The 6116-nt window shown below is 36.0% G+C and overlaps 1 long non-coding RNA gene across 1 annotated transcript in view; it reads right to left on the bottom strand.

The window, feature by feature from the left end:
* Positions 1-1387: 1387 nt before the first annotated feature.
* The window catches only part of LOC144969734 (uncharacterized), a 6310-nt gene continuing 1581 nt past the window's right edge, over positions 1388-6116 (bottom strand). Inside the window, exons 2-3 of the long non-coding RNA XR_013644815.1 lie at positions 5933-6007; positions 1388-1502 (exon numbers count right to left, since the gene is read on the bottom strand). This is a non-coding gene — a long non-coding RNA (uncharacterized LOC144969734). The remainder of the gene's footprint in view (positions 1503-5932; positions 6008-6116) is intronic.

The raw sequence follows: 6116 nt of genomic DNA, 5'->3' as shown, positions 1-6116 counted from the left end.
ATATATAACCTTATGAGCGACAAAATCTCACTTCTTTGTAGTTTTAGAAATATTGTACTCCAAAGAGTAAAATTCTATTTTTAACGGTCTTCTGGTAATCGTACGAGTTTTGTCGCTAGACATAATCTAAAATGACCTCTTTTCTAACTGTGTGCAAACTTTCAGTCATATTCAATTATAAACAGCGTCGTAATTAATTTTTTAAAATAGCATTACGAAACGGCTTCGTCCCATATTTTGTCGCGAATTTGGGCACTTCGTGAGCGAAAAAGAGGCCCAAAGATTTGTGCGGGATAGTCATTGCTACATTAAGGTCATATCAGCGCGTGTATAAAGGAGAAGAAAATAGGTAGTAAAAAGTTCTAAAATTACAATTAAAGCACCCGAGAAAAAGTAAGACAAAGTGAAATTGTTACAAATAGGAAACATGTGTAAATTCCAAGAGCACACTATCAAAGTACTTAGTTTGAGATCAACTAAAAGTCTCATCTTGACACGAGCACGGCTCCCACGAGGAGAAACACACTCAAATGTTTACAAATCATTTAGATGTAAAACAAACAATACAGTGTATAATAGAGAGATGATTTACAAGACAAAAGATATCACCTCCCAAAACTCTAACTATACATTTGCCTGTTTACCTCCCAGCCAGGATATCCGGCCGGGGCCTGGACAAAACCAAGTAATCTCTTTCCAAGACAAAGACAGAAAGCATGCTGGAAAACAGATATAGAGATATGGACGACACAGTAAGCACCTCCCTGCCCACTGTGGGAGGTCAGGAACACCACACAGGAAAGAGAGACATATATATATATATATATATATATATATATATATATATATATAGATAGATAGATAGATAGATAGATAGATAGATAGATAGATAGATAGATGGATAGATAGATAGAGGTAGATAGAGATAGAGAGAGAGAGAGAGAGGAAGAGAGAGAGAGGGGGGGAGAGAAAGAGATAGATAGATAGATAGATAGATAGATAGATAGATAGATAGATAGATAGATAGATAGATAGATAGATAGATAGATAGATAGATAGATAGATAGATAGATAGATAGATAGATAGATAGATAGAGAGGGTGAGTTCAAATATTATTCATCATTTGCACTATAATAAATAGAGTTGATTGAGCCATCATATCGTTCATGGAACGGTCAAATGGGCATGTCCGTAGTGTACTGTTCAGCTTGCACGGGAAATGAACAAAAATTGCATCGCAATTTTTTTTTATACACGTGATCTGCGATCAGGATTCCAAACAGGTGAGCATAATCTATCAGGTGATGAAAGGTCGAGTCCCAGCACGATCTCAATCAACAACGATGGATTAAATTAGTTGTCATTTAATTTGTTGTTGCTGGTGGAGAGCTCCATTCATTATCACCTTTCTTCGTTCAGACTTGCAATCGCCTCAATGAAATTGGATTCAATAATAGTTTGATGTCACGTCCGCCCATCAACCAGCAGCTTTGTTCTAAATCTAAACAAAGAAAATCGGTACTTTTTATTTTTTCTTGATGGCTAGAACTTTTTCACATGTCATGTGATCATAATGTATAAAAGTCAAAACATGATCAGACTTATAATGTTTTTTCCCCTCTGGATACACTTTTATGCTCGTCGGAGAAGTATTTTATAAAGGCGTCCGCCATTGTCCCGATAGTTTAGAACCAGTTACTAAGTTACTAATCGTTATTACGAAGGAAATGACGTCACGACTGTCAAATCCAATTGCTGTGGTGGAGAGCTCCATGTTATCACGTGTCATCGTTACGACTTGCAATCGCCTCATTGAAATTGCCATGACAGAAACCTAATTATTAAAACTGTCACCATTATTATTTCATCTCTTCGTTGTACAATCTTCACACGTACGCAAGTCTGATAGGGAAGAATAAACGTTTGTGACTGAGTCCCGTTTATCAGTAGAGAGGCTATGTGGTCTTGTGGTATGACACTCGCTTTCGGATCGGAAGGTCCTGGGGGTTCGAGCCTCGCTCGGCGAGTTGGTTGAGTCTTTACTCAGATTTTCTCACCGTACTCAAGTGTAAAATGAGTACCCGGCCGTCAACAACGTTAGAATTATCACCTAACAGGCATCACGTCTCGTTCTACATGTTACGTGTTCTGTTGGTCATGGACCCTTTGTAAAGCGCTTTGAGTACGTTTAGTGGATATTGCGATATATAAAAGCTCAATTTTGATTTTTGTTTTTCATCTCTACGTTATCCAATCTTCTCACGTACGCCTGACAGTCTGACAGCGAGAGTGAAGCGTGAGTGAGCGAGTCCAGACTGCCACCTGCTAATCAACATTACTCAACGTCGGTAAAATCCACGACTCGGGTGTGAATAAATACACAGGTGGCTATAAACAATTAAGGGGTGGTTTGGGTCTTTTCTAAAAACAATTGAATCGGATTCAATAGTCTGATGTCACGTCGCCCAGCAACGGCGGCCATCGTGGTTCTGAACAAAGAAAATCGGTACTTTTTTATTCTTCATGCTATTTAGAACATTTTCATCTGTCTTGTGATCAGAATGTGCAAAAGTCAAAACATGATCAGATATATAATGTTTTTTTTTTATCCTCTGGATACGCTTTTATGCTCGTCGGAGAAATATTTCATAAGGGCATCCGCCATTGTTCCGATAGTTTAGAGCCAGTTTCTAAGTTACCACGCGTCATTACGAGGGAAGTGACGTTACTACTGTTGAAGCGTATTATCTATAGATAGTTTGAAGTTGACGTCACTCATGTCTTTGTGATTGCTTTTTGTCATCCGCGTTTGTGAGTAATTCTCACTTAACTGTATTAACCAGACTATAAACGTTTAAGGTTACATAGTGTTATGTGTGTTGGTCCGTTGTACTTCCGGGTGGCAATGTTGTGAGCTTCTTAGCCAAGCGCATACTATCTATATTGGGCGGTTTCAATCATTCTGTATCGTCATTATATGTTATAAAACAACATTTTTGGTGAAAAATATAAATTATCTGATACCCGTTTTTTTATCTGTAGATGATAATAATAATAATAATAATAATAATAATAATAATAATAATAATAATAATAATACATTGTATATATATATATATATATATATATATATATATATATATATATATATATGTGTGTGTGTGTGTGTGTGCAAATGCACAAAAATGTAAAAATATACAACCAAGAACCAAAAGCAACACTTTATATTATTATTTTATAAATTGAGATAGGCCATACCTCTGGCCTTTTGTCCGAACGTGTGTGTGTATATTTAAAAGATAGAATTTAATTTAAATCACAGTTGCGCGTTAAAAATTCGAACACCATGTGGCAAAAATGAATTAAGGTGACGTGCTGTCTTTGTTTTTATAGATATAAGGCGACGGCTCCTCGTGGAGAACTTAATTTATTTGTGAAGGGGGTGATCGCCATCCTTCATAGCTTTCTCCATTTTACTTAGACAAAATGTCTTGAACAGTTATTCCTCATTGGAAATTGGGTGAGTATAATTCCAGGCTTTATCAATTATCCGATCAATTTTCTTAATGTCGAAAATACTGGCATTTCCACACCATTTCTGTAATACAAAATGTAACCATTGAATGGATCTATAAAAAGGGTGCATAACGTTTTGTCTATGTCAAATTCTGAAAGTTTCCGAATCAAATACATTCTTTTGTTCATTTTAGAGATAACAGCATCGGTTTGTAAATGCCACTGCAATTTATTGTCAATTAAAATACCCAAGTATCTGTAAACCGAAACTTGCTCAACAGCAACAGATAGTTTGGGGGTCTGGTATAAAAAAATATAAGTCTTGTGGCAAACGTTCCACAAAAACTAATGAACGAATGACCTCCATATTCTTCCCTCTAATCAACATTATACCATATTGTGTCAACACAGAGAGATTTTATGGCTTTAGTTTATGGAATTTTCATTAGAATATTACAAAGTTGAGAATCAAAATGTTATGACAAAATTGATGTTAATTTAGATTTTGGATTATAATTCAATATACACATACCTTATCAAAAAAGATAAATCTCTATGGTTATAATAATACATTATCTCTGTGATAACTGTGGAAATTTTCTGACAATTTCAAGGAATAGATTCTGAGAAATGTTTGTCACAGAATTCCATTTTTAATTTTTTTAAATTAATAAATTATACCTTTTCCGCCAGGACATCATAAGACATCGTCGCCTCGGCATTCCACGAAGGAATAAAGATAAATCATCAAACAAGATGTCTGATGTCAACAGGAATCACCCATGTTGTCCAAGTGAGAAAATTGGGGGTTAATAATCTTGCTCAAGGTAAAAAAAAACCGAAAGAAAAATGACATATTGAGAAAATTTCAGAATAGCTTTCCGTTTTTCACATTTTTTTTTACTATCTCTACCCTTTTCGACCGTGTGTTTCGTGCCTTTATTGTCTATTTTAAGAAAATTTGGACTTCAATAATATTATTTCTAAGATGGTAAGATATCGCTTTTCAACAAAATCTCAAAATCAATTTCTTGAAAGATTTTTCCTAATAATTAGACAGACCCAAACCGTCCCTTCAGATAGAGGGGTGGAGGTATTCCCATAACTGCATCGGAAGAGTCGAAGCCTTTATAAACTCAGAGCTTGATATAAAACCAAAATAAAGATTCGTCATATCAAAAGAGTGAGTTATAATCATTATCATCTATGATAAATAGATTATAATGGGTCTAATCAATAACTCAACCAATGGATTGTATAGCTTGGCTAAGAAGCTCACAACATTGCCATCCGGAAGTATAACGGACCAACACACCAAAATTCTATGTAACCTTGAACGTTTATAGTCTAGTTAATACAATTGGGTTCAATAGTCTGATGTCACGTCGCCCAGCAAAGGCTGCCATCGTGGCTCCAAACAAAGAAAATCAGGACTTTTTATTATTCATGTTGGCTAGAACTTTTCATATGTCTTGTGATCAGAATGTGTAAAAGTCAAAACATGATCAGATTTATAATGTTTTTTCCCTCTGGATACACTTTTATGCTCGTTGGAGAAATATTTCATAAGTGTGTCTGCCATTGTTCCGATAGTTTAGAGCCAGTTACTAAGTTACCATGCTTCATTACGAGGGAAGTGACGTTACGACTGTTGAAGCGTATTTAGTGAGAATAAACGTGGATGCCAAAAAAAAAAAAAAACAATAACAAAGACCCGAGTGACGTCAACTTCTTTCTGTCTATGAATAGGGAAGATCGGCGGGCTGGAGGTATTTCCATATCTGTATCGGAAGAGCCGAGGCTTTATAAAATCATAGACTGATGTTAAACCAAAATATTTGTCATAAAAGAAGATGAAGACCAAGGAAAAGAACTGAATCAAATATACAAATAATATTTTTTTTTAATGAGCACTATCCACTAAACGTGCTCCAAGCGTTTTACGAGGGGTCCCTAACCACAAGCAACACGTAACATGAAGACCGAGACATGACACCTGTTAAGCGATATTACAATTTGTTTTCCGACAGAGACAACTCTATTAACGACCTGGTACTCATTTTACACCTGAGTACGTCGAGAGAATGTGAGTGGAGAGCTTTTTCCATGGACTCTACTATGCGCCAAGCGAGACAAGAATCCACTACCTTCCGATCCGAAAGGAGTGCCAAACCACTAGACCGTATAAACTAAACTGTATTATCCCGACTATAAAATTCATGGTTACGTTGACATATAGTTTTGTGTGTTGGTCCTTTATTTCCGGATGGCAATGTTGTGAGCTTCTTAGCCAATCGCATACTATCTATAGGTGACCCATTATATTCTTCTTGGTCAGTATCTGGCCTTTAAGCGTCTGTAGAGCATTCGGTGAAGCTGAGTTTTTGTTTTTGACACATGTTGTGAGTATTTTACCTATACGCATAGCATCAACACGTCAGAGGTATGTAGGTGACCCATCGTATCCAAACGGATTGATTTCGGGATGAACTAGAGATAAAATAAATAAAGAGTTGAATTGAGGTTGACATGAAAAGGGATGATGAGAATCGATGGTCAATTTACTTGAAATAACAATCATTTCCCAAAAAAATGATAA

This window comes from Berghia stephanieae, chromosome 3 (genome assembly GCF_034508935.2).
Source record: "Berghia stephanieae isolate SIO BIC M18660-M18661 chromosome 3, UCSD_Bste_1.3, whole genome shotgun sequence".
Lineage (NCBI taxonomy): Eukaryota > Metazoa > Mollusca > Gastropoda > Nudibranchia > Aeolidiidae > Berghia > Berghia stephanieae.
The sequence above is the reverse complement of the archived record's forward strand: the minus strand, read 5'-3'. Positions and strand labels throughout refer to the sequence as shown.